The sequence below is a fragment of the Podarcis bocagei genome (genome assembly GCF_964188305.1).
Source record: "Podarcis bocagei genome assembly, chromosome: 9".
NCBI classification, from domain to species: Eukaryota; Metazoa; Chordata; class Lepidosauria; order Squamata; family Lacertidae; genus Podarcis; species Podarcis bocagei.
In genome coordinates, this window is record NC_138134.1 from 3,502,151 (window position 1) to 3,514,632 (window position 12,482).

The 12,482-nt window shown below is 43.6% G+C and overlaps 1 long non-coding RNA gene across 1 annotated transcript; it reads left to right on the forward strand.

Moving 5' to 3' along the window:
* Positions 1-1,113: 1,113 nt before the first annotated feature.
* LOC308594674 lies at positions 1,114-10,761 on the forward strand. The gene is made up of 3 exons (XR_014011549.1): positions 1,114-1,273; positions 3,196-3,312; positions 9,911-10,761. It is a non-coding gene; the product is annotated as an uncharacterized lncRNA (long non-coding RNA).
* Positions 10,762-12,482: the final 1,721 nt, after the last annotated feature.

The following is a 12,482-nucleotide window of genomic DNA, read 5'->3' on the forward strand; positions in this document are numbered from 1 at the left end:
GACCCAGATGATTAGTTCAAACTCTTTGCTACAGCAAAAAGCACCGTTTGGCCAGCTGAAGTGTCTGCTGTCTCTGGAGTTGTCAAGGCAACAACTTTAGCATTTCCAAGGAATCTGTTGCAATAATCTTGGCCTCTGATCTTTTGACAGGCCTATAATGAAGGAGGAGTTTGTAAATGCTGACATAAACATTTTGAAAACCTAGAGAGGTGATTATTTAATGCTGTTTAGGAAGTCAGCCGATGCACAGTCAACAGAACAGTCTTCTGTGAAAATATTTACTCAAGCAAATTTCCTCAGGAGGAAACAAATGTCCGCTTTACAGTGGAACTTGACTATCAAGGGCCTGGTGTCATAAGGACTCTCCAAGTTCCTTTGCCTTTTTAGATCCTTATAATGTACATTTTCCTGCATAACACAGAGCCAAGCCAAAAGGTTTCTCAGTCAATTTTCTCTTTTTCATAACCCAGTCTTTGCTTTCCAAATGACATAGCTTCGTTTCTACGAAAAGAGATGCTGAAGCTATCTGGAACCTTTCTCCTCTGACCTGACAACCAATCTCTGTACTTTCTCATTAGTGAGGGAAAGGACCCTGTGCCTGCTTAAAGGTGTCTATTCTTCCTTGCTAAATTCCAAAGGAGAGCCTTGGCACTGCAAGCAGGTAGTCAAGGGATGAGGGGCTGGGGCACTTGTTTCATTCACTTGTTTTCTCCTGCTCTGGAGGGTAAGACTCGAACCAGTGGCTTCAAGTTACAAGAAAGAAGATTCTGACTTAACATCGGGAATAACTTTCTGACAGTAAGAGCTGTTTGGCAGTGGAACAGACTCCCTCAGGAGGTTGTGGACTCATCTTCTTTGGAGGTTTGTAAGCAGAGGTCCGATGGCCATCTGTCATGGATGATTTAGTTGAGATTCCTGCATTTCAGGGGGTTGGACTACATGACTCTTGGGGTCACTTCCAACTCTGCAATTCCAGAGGACTTTGGATGTTGGGCCTCTTCCTTACTCAGGCTGGGGCCTTAGGAGTGGCCTCCAAGGACCATTCATGGAGGAAAGTTGGTTTGTAAATTACACCCGATCCCATGTTACTCTAAGATCCCTTTCCCTATTGTGTCAGCACAACAAGCCTGTGAGGTAAGTTGGGTTGAACGATAATGAATGCCACAATGTGGTTCTCTCTTGTGTCCTATTCAGGCGTGCCTACGAGGGTGGTGGGACTGAGAGAGAGGTTTACCCAAAAGATATCAGAACCTGGGAATGCTCATGTAGAGAGGTATGGTCCTTCAGATGTCTGGATCTAAGCTGTATAGGGTTTTGTAAGTCAAAACCAGTGCTGTGAATCTTGCCCGGAAATGGAGAATTAGCCAGTGGAGCTATTGCAACAAGGCATTTCTGTTCTTCCTATAACTGGCTCCAGTCAGCAACCTGGCTGCAGCATCTCAGACCTGCTGAGGTTTCCAAACACTTTCCAAAGGAAGTTCCATGTAAAGTGTGTTACAGTAATCCCAACATGATGCAACCAAGGCTGCTGGAATAGCTCAGTTGGAAGATCATGAGACTCTTAATCTCAGAGTCATGGGTTTGAGCCCCACATTGCATTGCAGGGGGCTGGACTAGATGACCCTGGGGGTCCATTCCAGCTCTACAATTCTGTGATTCTATGGCATATACCAGTGTGGTCACATCAGACATCTCTAGGAACAGGTGCAGCTGGTGCACTAAGTTTTACTGCAAATGGGTAAATTCTCTCCAAGCCACCATGGAAACTTGGGTGTCTAGACTAAGCATTGAATCTTGGAGTACACGCAAGAGGAATAACCTGAGTTTTCAGGAGGAGAGGAACCCCATCCAGTATGGGTTGAATCCCTGTTCTTTGATCTGCTTTTTGACTGATTAGGCGCACCCCTGTCTTGTCTGAATTCAGCTTCAATTTGTTCTCCACAATCCAGTCCATCACTGATGGATACTGGCTTAGCACAGAAACAGCCTCCTCAGATGCAGATGGAAAGGAGAGATAAAGTTGGGCACTAGCGTATTGGTGGCCCCAGGCCCCAGCCAAAGTCCAGCACTCTTTCCACCACTCCACAGCGCTTTGCTTGCCTAAGAGATTGTGAGCTGATTTTCTAGCAAGCATCTAGCGAGACTGTTTAGCGAGGTTTAAAAAGTGAGGGGGAGAAGATCAGTTCAGCTGAGGATTCTTCCACCACCTCAGTCCAATGGTGGCTGTAGAAAGAAACTGTGCTCCCCCCCCTCCGCCCCTTGCACTGCACATTGTAAGTCAAAAACCCTTGTTCCACCGGGAAGGCCATTACTCCTGGAGCAATTTCCAATAGTAGCTGGAGTGCTCGAAATGTCCTCGGGGGGTGGAATCCATCACGCAGTGTGCTGAATCCCGTCAAGGAAGCCTGGGAGAAAGGGTCAAGTGGTCCGCTGCCATGCTGTTGGAGCTCATCAGAGACATATTTAATTTAATTAAGGTTGTCAGTGCTATTGATTTTGGCAGTTTCAATTACTGTGCTGTTACGGCTTCTGGATCTACTGATCTGTGATGAGCCATATCAGCACCAGCACACATGGAGGAAAAAGCCCTTTGTCTCCTTTAAAAGCTGACACATCTGCCATCGGCCATAACTTATTACTTTTATCCAGCCCAGCTCCTCTTCTGTTCCTCATAATTAATTTCTCATTAGACAGCTCTTTATTGTTTAATTTGTGCAGTTTATAATCAAATTGGGCACATTAATTGTCGCTGAATTTAAGGCTAATGAAAAATAAAGGTTTTCAATAACTTACTCTTCCATTATTCCAGACAAGATAAAGTAAAACACTTTAAGGATTGTCAGCTTTTTAAATTATAAATTAGGTTGTTTAAAGAGCATGGGCATTTAGGAAGCCGTTATCACACATTTAGTAATTATAAATCCTGGCCTCCAATACAATTATTGGGATTATATTTACAATTCCTCTTTGCTTCCCCCATCCCACAGTCTTGTTATTTAACTGTGTTACATCTTATTGCTGTTAGTCAAAAATAACTGAGTTCTGAGATAATGAAGGCTCTTTTACATGCATAATTGCACACCATAACTAACTCTGAAGAAGTCAATAAAGTTATGAAGTAATACTTGAATTTACAAGCAAACAGCTGTAAACTCTAATGCAAAGCATCTCAGATATGTGTTTTCTTTCTTTCAGATTCTGGAGGGTTCTGGAGGACTGAGTCCTTTCCGATGGAGATAGTTGGTGCTGTGTCACGGCCAAAATCCTGTGGCAGGAAAATTGGACTGCAGTCTCACCTTTGCCCTGAATTCAGTGAGTAGCTTTAGGCAGACCCTTTTTCTATTAGTCTGTGGTATGACCACATCACATATGAACACATTAGGAGATCTGTGGTGAGGTGTCATCAATGCGCTAAGGATATCCAGCTTTATTTCTCTGCAATATTTGCGTCAGAAGAGGTCATGCCAGCCCTGGACTCGCAGTGGTGGGCTGGATAAGAGCCAGCAAACTGATGCTGAATCCTGACAAGCTAAAAGTGTTGATGGCTCCCATGCCTAAGAGCTGGTCAACAGCTTGCTTTGGATGGTGTCGTTTTCCCCCAGAAGGAGCAGCTTCATAGTCTGGGGGTCCTCTTGGATCTATCTCTGTCACTAGACAGGTGACCTCAATGACTATGAGTGCCTTTTACGAACTTCAGCTAGAAGGCAGGTTTGCCCATTTCTGGGCTGGATAGCCTGATCACTGATGTCCACGCATTGTCGGGCTGGACTACTGCAATGCACTCTTTGTGGAGCTGCCCCTGAGATTGGCTTGGAGCTGCTGCTAGTGCATTGGGGAGAAATAGTGCCACCAATATCCAGCAGCTTCTGAAAAAACTTCACTAGCTGCCAATTAGCTGCCAGGCTAAGCTCAAGGTGCAGAACATTTCCACCCACTATTGTGATCGAAACAATAACTGGGAGCCACAGCAATAAAGTATTGCTGGGAAAATTAGATTTCCCTACCACAAAAATGCTTAAAGAAAGATACTTGGATCCTGAGGTTGAAAGAACTCCCTCCCCCGCAATTTATTCTTCAGATGACTTTTGCTATGTCCATGTGTTTCACCAGGAGCTAAAAGATATGTTTTTGTTGCCTCCCCTCCGCTCACTGCCAATGCCTCTATTAATTGGTTTCAAATGCTGGCAGGCCTGTGAAACATGGCCTTGTGAGTCTAGTTCCTTATATGATTTTTATTAAAATTCACTTTGTGTCCAAAGCACATGAGATTTACAGCTGAAAGTAATAGATTGATTCTTACTAAGGCATAAATCTGCTAACGGTTTATGGAGGCTTGTTGATATTAGAAGGTTGGTGAAAGTCACTGCAATCGTCCTGCCGAAGAGCCGTCTGTTATGCCCCTTAATGCATTTGCTTAATTGGATAAATCGTACACGGCTTCTGAGAATACAAGCAGAGGTGTGGGAGGTGGAGATACTCTGCTTGGTACAGTTTCTCCTTCCACGCCCTTCCTCTCAAAAAATTGAAAATGAAGAGGAGGTGGAAGGGAACAAGAGAGGCAGCCCTGCAGTTTGCTACCTTGCAGTTGAAGCAATTTGTTTTCCTGCAGCCATGGAGAAGCCCTGCCTTGCCTCTGGGAAGGAAGGAAGGAAGGAAGGAAGGAAGGAAGGAAGGAAGGAAGGAAGGAAGGGGGACAGAAGCCTTTGGGGAAAACTTTAAATTAAAGCCACTAGCGGTTGATGAATGGGGAAGGCAGAAAGGTAGCAAATGTATGGATTTAGGGTTGCTGTTGGTAATTTTTTCAATGACTATGAAGAATATAAGAAACAGGAGGAGTTCAGGGGGAAATATGAGGTTTAGTCTTGGATATACAGTGGTACCTTGGTTTGCATATGTCTTGGTTTGCATACGTTTTGGATTACAAACACATCAAACCCAGAAGTCCAAATAAAAAAATTCCTTCCTGTAGCACCTTAAAGACCAACTAAGTTAGTTCTTGGTATAAGCTTTCGTGTGCATGCACACTTCTTCAGATACACTGAAACAGAAGTTGCCAGATCCTTCTATATATTGAGAAGGTGGGGAGGGGTATTACTCAGAAGGGTGGTGGGAATCGGAGATTGGCAGATAGCTGAGATGAGCCTGTTGACGACTCTTAACGACTGTAATAGGTCTTACAGGAAAAGGCAAGGGGTGAGGAGGTGAGAGATGGCTTAGTCATGTATAATGAGATAAGAATCCAATGTCTCTATTCAGACCAGGTCGCTCCATTGTTTTAAGTTTGGTAATGAGTTGTAATTCAGCAGCTTCTCTTTCCAGTCTATTTCTGAAATTCCTTTGTAGTAAAACAGCTACTTTGAGATCTTGTATAGAATGTCCTGGGAGATTGAAGTGTTCTCCTACTGGTTTCTCTGTTTTGTGATTCTTGATGTCAAATTTATGTCCATTTATTCTTTGGCGTAAGGTTTGGCCTGTTTGTCCAATATAGAGAGCTGAAGGACACTGTTGGTATTTGATGGCATACACAATGTTAGACGATGAGCAATTAAATAGCCCCGAGATGGTATGTGTGATGTTGTTGGGGCCAGTAATGGTGTTGTCCGGGTGTATGTGGCAGCAAAGTTGGCATCTGGGTTTATTGCAGGCTCTGGTGCCAGTGTCCGTGTTAAGTCTGGTTGTAGTATTATTGTGGGTTAGGAGTTGTTTAAGATTGGGTGGCTGTCTGTAGGCAATGAAAGGTCTTCCTCCCAGAGCTTGAGAAAGAGAACTGTCATTGTCCAGGAGAGGTTGTAGATCTCTGATGATGCGTTGAACTGTTTTAACTTGGGAGCAGTATGTGATGACTAGTGGTGTTCTGTTATTTTCTTTTTTGGGTCTGTCTTGCAGCAAGTTCTCTCTGGGTATCAGTCTGGCTCTGTTGATCTGTTGTCTAACTTCATCTGCTGGGTATTTTAGTTCTGAAAAGGTTTGCTGTAGATCTCTTAGGTGAGAGTCTCTGTCTGTAGAATTGGAACAGATGCGGCTGTAACGTAGTGCCTGGCTATATACAATGGACTGTTTGGTATGTTTGGGATGGTAGCTAGAGGCATGTAGATATGTTTGTCGGTCAGTTGGTTTACGGTATAAGGTGGTGTCTATGCGTCCATCCTGTATTTTTATAGTAGTGTCCAAAAAATGTATTTCTTGCATAGATTGATTCATTGTAAGGTTGATTGTGGGGTGAAAATCATTGAATTTCTGGTGAAAGGTGTCCAGGGTCTGTTGACCATGTGTCCAGATGATAAAAATATCGTCAATGTATCGCAGGTACAAGAGAGGTTTGAGTGGGTAGGAGTTTAGGAAACGTTGTTCTAAATCTGCCATGAAGATGTTGGCATACTGAGGGGCCATGCGGGTGCCCATTGCTGTGCCGCTGATCTGAAGGAACAGGTCATCACCGAATTTGAAGTTGTTGTGGGTAAGGACAAATTGGCAGAGTTTGGTAGCATCTGTAACTCAAACCCAGAAGTGCGTGTCCTGGTTTGCAACCTTTTTTTGGATTATAACCCTTTTTTTTTTGGATCACAATTTTTTTGGGGGAGGCCCCATTCGTGAAAGTGTGCCTTGGGTTACAACCTGTTTTGGTTTACAAATGGACCTCTGGAACGGATCATGGTTGTAAACCAAGGTACCACTGTATTCAGCTTGAGATGATGAAGAAGCACTGAAGGGGGAAGATCAGAGAGACTCTTGGAAATGGAGGAGTGGAGCAAGGCAAGAGAAGAGTTGGGTGTCACAGGCTGTGATGAGATTAGACAGTAGGAAACGGACAGAAAGAAAATCACAGAGGATCAAAGAGAGAGAGGGAAAGTGAGGAAGGACTCCCTATGAGGAGAAACTGAAAGAATGATTGGGCAGCTAGGAAGCAAACTGTGATGGACAGCTGAAGCAGTCACGGGGGTTCAGTAATTGTGCTTAGTAATTCTTTTTCTGAAAAGGGGGCGGTAGGCCAAAAAAGTTTGGGAACATCTGAGAGAGCAGCAGGGAGAAAATAATTAGAGAGCAGGTTCTGATCTATGTGCAACATCCACTCTGAGGAAAATAGCTACAGGTAGAAAAAAGTGTCTCTGACCTTAGATAGAAAGGCAGTGTTTAGTGTCTTGTGAGAGTATTAAGCCAGGAGTTAACTGGAGGGCTGGGTTTGAGCAAGGAGAAGTAGAGTTGGGAGGATACTGTCTACTTGGGTCTCATTTCAGTCAGAAGGGGAGAGATCTTCTAGAAAGAGAAGAATCCAAATCCAGTCCAGAGGAGTGTGGTGACCCCCTGGGTGTGTTGTTATTGTGCTGCTATAAGTACCTCTGGAGTGTGACTGCTAGAAGGTTGGGAAACTGACAGAAAGTGCTACCTTGGTTAAGAACCAAAGTATTAAGCTGTAACACTTATGCAACAATTAAGTTAAGGAACTGAAGTGAAATAACTTGAAATAAGCTAAGCATTTACCAACTAGTCTAGAAACCTGTAATATCTAACTGAAGAGTAATAACTAAAAATAAGCAACTGAAAATTAAAAGAAGCAAGCTGTGTGTTTACTACCTTGTTTAGAAGCCTGTAACATCCACTGGTTTTAGTATGATTATTAATAAGTTAACTGTTTCCTAAAAGAAGTTGATCTCTTGACAAATCATTTGCTTGACCAACTTTGTCCTATATGATAAATCTTTCTTATTTGTTCAACTTCTGCATGAGTCTCCAAGTATCAAAGTTTTACCTCATTCAAAACCCATAACCTGTGGTGCATATAGAGGGTCTACAGTGGAAGAACCTACTGAAGATGAAACTCCAGAGGTGGAGGGCATAAGGGGAATCAAGCAAGGAATAAACTGTATTGAAGGCAGCAGAGAAGTCAAGGAGGATGGGGACTGAGCAGAGACATTTGGATTTATGTGTGCGAAGATCATCAGTGATTTGGGGGAGGATAGCTTCAGTGCCATGGTGAGTGAGGGTGGAAGGCAGATTGGAGGGGGCCAAGAGCACAGCTAGAGGCGAGGAAGGTCTCCTCTAGATGACCTGTTTATTCAGCATTCATCCAGATTTGTCTGCATGAAGTTTACATGGTGGTTAGACTAAGCCTGTTCTTTTCTGACAATGAACATTCATTCTGCATTCATCCTGTTTTGCTTTCAGGGTGTTTACATGTCTTCCCATGAGTTGATCCCATATGAAGTGCCCCCCCATTATATTGGAACAAATGTAGCATCACTCTCAGTGCCAGCATGCTGAGCACTGATTTGCACATCTCTATGGAGAACTAAGTTTCCATTTTACAATGCCAGTCTTTCCTGACGACACGTCAGACTGATCCAGTAACCAGTTGCATTAGTAACCTGATACTCCCTTGAGTTTATAACTGGTAATTTGGGCCAACAGCAATGCGCTGAGCCACGTAACATCTGCAGGCATTAAGTGTCACAAAACTTTACAGTGCTGATTGCAAATATTGTCAGCCATTCAAAATATTTTATAGTCACACATACGTTCCAAAAGCCATTCCAGTAGCTCTGTCTTTGATCTACTTCAGAGCCTGTCTCTAAATAGGATCCTTGTAATAGCACAGGGTGCCATTTTCTAGAAATTAAGTACTTAGGGAACAGATCCTTTTCATTGACTAATGGCTTGTGGGCCAGATGCTGATCCAGTTACCAGTTTTAGAGTGGTGTAATTTACCCTGACCTGCAGCTGAATAAGGGAAGCACTTCAGACATTCATACATATCAAAGACAAAAAGCGAAAACTCCCATAATTGTCATGTCCCCTGACCCCCCCCCCTTTCTAGGCCTCTTATGTAATTCATCCAAGGTTAGTCCTTTACAGCCAGTTATTTTAAATGGGGGAAATTATTGGAAAGGTGTTGCCCAGTGTATATATGGGCATAGCCCATATAACTGATAGATTAAGAAGAGATTGTGGATGGTTCAAAATTCTGAACCCAAGTTTTATGTTACTCTGCTACTGGAAGCTCCCTTTGTCAGAAACAGTGCTGACTTTTTTACAAAGGGGAAACATGGCCATGGCAGGTCTCGTCTAAAGACTTATGCGCCTTGAACCCCAATATTCACTGAGAACCTGGGAGATAAAAAGTGATCCTGACAAAACAATGGAGAACCTTGTTGGATGCTGAGGCTCTGGCGAAGGCAAGTGATAGCACCTAGTGGGGAGGGCAGAGTTTGCTTCCTCTGCATGGCTGTAAGGCCAGTAACAAGCTCTTATCAAGCCAGCTGGAAAACTGATTAGCCCTTGATTCTGGATCCTCAGTCTGAGATCTAATGCCTTTCCCCTGAGATACTTAGAAGGAGGCTAAACCTTCTAGATCCCCTTAAATGTCTCAGGCTTTGAGATGTGGCCAAGCTGTGAACCTGCTCCTAAGTAAGAATTTGTAGGATTGCGGTCTTAGTATGTTATAGTTTTATATCTTTATATATTGCAAAATTCTTTCAGAGCCAATTTGGACATGTTGTAAAAGGCTTAAGTTCTGAAACTGAATGAATGAATTTTCACGGAATCAAGCCTATTGTGCTAGATTAGTGGTTGTTGGCAAGGAAAGGTGAGAATGATTTCATAGGTACTTGGCTAGCTGTGTTTCCATTTACTGTCTTGGCCTTGAAGATGGAGACCAGTAATGTGGTCAAGGGCCTTTGGTGACTCACTAAGCAGAATGCAGGCAATTCATGACCTGCAGTTGTACCTGAAAGAAACATTCTATTACATGCACATGATTCACTTTTGGATGTTTCCAATTAAGTGCAACCAGGATGCCTCCTGAACCTTGAAAGGTTCTGGGCAAATTCTGTCAGGCTGTGTGCTGGTGGTTCATTTCTCTGCACTATTTCCTGCAGCAATGACAAACTGGACATGCTGAAATTCTTGTTTTCAGTCCAAGACAAGTTGAATTTGGAGACTAAATCAAGAGGCAAGATTGCTGCAGTTGCAGGAGTCCAGGGGAAGTGAGAGAGAAAGAAGAGGAGCCATCATATATTTCCAGAAGAGGCAAGTGCCAAGCATGTAAGCCAGGCACCAATCTCACCCTCCTAACAGACTTTTTACTAGGGACCAAAGGTTCTACCCTTGTCCTATTCCTTAACTACTCCAAAGGTTCCCGATCTTTCCACTCTTACCTCTTTCACTGATTGGCTGTTTCTTTTAAGTTCCACTAGAACTCACCTCCAAGAGTGCATAAATGACTTGGATGAAGAAATTGAGGTGATGGTCATCTACTTTGCAGATAGCACCAAACTGGGTAGGGCAGAAGACCGAACCAGGATTCAAGATGACCTTAACAGATTGGAAAACTGGGCCGAAACTAACAAAATGAATTTCAGTAGGGACAAATGTAAGGTTCTACACTTAGACAGGAAGAACCAGCTGCACAGATATAAGATGGGGGACATCTGGCTTGCCAGCAGGATCTAGGGGTCTTAGTAGACCACAAGCTTACTGAGTCAACAGTGGGATGCAGCAGCAAAAAACCTTATGCTGTTAGGCTACATCAACACAAGTATAGAGTTCAGATCAAGGGAAGTCATGATACCACTCTATTCTTTCTTGGTCAGACTCAGAACACACCTGGAGTACTGCATCCTGTTACGGGCACCACAATTTTTATTCAAAATAAACTGCAAAAGAAATGCCATTGGTTTATGTGAATATAATTGCTCATCAGCAATGCATAAATCTTGCACATTCATCTTAAGTGTTGATGTGTCCCCAAATTGTATGTTTTCTTCACAGATGCAACTACAGAACACAGTGGTAAAAGGGCAAAGCCCAGAGCAAGTGCCTTTGATTCATGGTATTAACAGCTACTGCTTTTGTTTACAGACATACTGTATTGCCTTCAAGTTTCACAAATGTTCTAGCAGACAAGGCCAACACAAATCAGCCTCCAACTGTGTTGGAAAGACAAACCAAGGATTAAAAGTGCATTACTCAAATAGGCAAGTACAGCCACAGGATAATCAATGAATGTGTGGGCTCAAAACTGATGCAGTTTAGTGGATCATTCAAGAAAGTTGGTGAATCCACATAGTACAGGCTAAGTGAATAACGGACGGAACACAAATCCATTCAAAACCTAAATTCAAGAATATGAAGTATTCATTCTCTCTCTCTCTCTCTCTCTCTCTCTCTCTCTCTCTCTCTCTCTCTCACACACACACACACACACACACACACACACACACACTGCCAATGTTATGTAGTGGTTATTGTGGGAGACCATGTTTCAAATCCCACTCAACCATGAAGTTCATCTGGGGCCATTAATTGGTTATCAGGTAACCTGCCATTATGACTACAAAATGGGGGAACATATGTTGCCCTACGCCCCAGGGACTAGAGGTGGAATATAAGTGAAACAAACAAACAAACAAGCAAACAAAAACACAAAGGCAGACTTGCCCCACTTTCACACTGAATCACACCACCTTTTCTCTTTCTGATCTGAATTCCCACCTTCCCCGACTCTTCTTTCATTCCTTTTTCCTTTGCTTCTGTATCTCACTTACCTTCTTTCTTTCCTCCTTTCCCTCTTTCTCTTCCGCCATCTCTCTGCCCCCTCCATCTCCTTACAGAGCTCAGGTTGTGTACACATTACCTGCTTAAAAAGCAGCCAGGTCATTTTTTTCAATTCAGATCAAAGCTGGTTTGCAGGGTCTGCATCAAAGCCACAGTATTTCATTAGAGGATGGATGTGTGCATTATGGGTGGCATTATGCACACACTGCTTCCTAGACCAGTGGTGGAAGCACATGGGGGTGCAGAGTAAACTGAAGCCCCCTTCAGAAATTCTCCTCTGCGCATTCCAGGTAGGAGAAGGGCAGCACCCATGGGTGTCATTGTCAGTCTACCTGTCTCCACTGCCTTCACCCCACTTCACTGTCTTTGTGCATTGGATGGGAGATCAGGACAGGGGGAGGGAATATGTGCATGTGCTACTTCGTGTGATCAAGGGCTTCAGTTGCGCCAGGGTTCTTGATCACATGGAGGAACCTGCACGCATTCAGCTTATAGGTCCTCTCTTCCAACCTTCCGCAAAACACGCCAATGTCACGTGGGCAAGGTGTGTGCAGGGCCCTGCTCCCCCTTTCCCTGTTCTTGGAAAATGTGAAACTTCTGAAGGATCTTTTGTTGCAAATACCTGTGTAGCATCTGAGAAGGCCAGATCTCCTGTCTCCTACTCTGCCATTCTGGATGGCACTCAAATTCTGTCAAATGAGACGGCTGCCTCCTCAGATTTGCTGGGGGGGGGGGAGTGCATGCTTTCTCCTACAAAGCAACAATGCATGCAAGGGATTCTAAGAGGAAAAAGCCACTTACAGCCCAACAAGAACTGGTTTCTGTTTATGAAAACTGGCACTGAAGGCCGTGTGAAATGCGAAAAGCATCTGTCTCAGAGAGAGATCCGTTTTAAATGCATGTTGGTCTGCTCACAATCTGGATCATTTTTG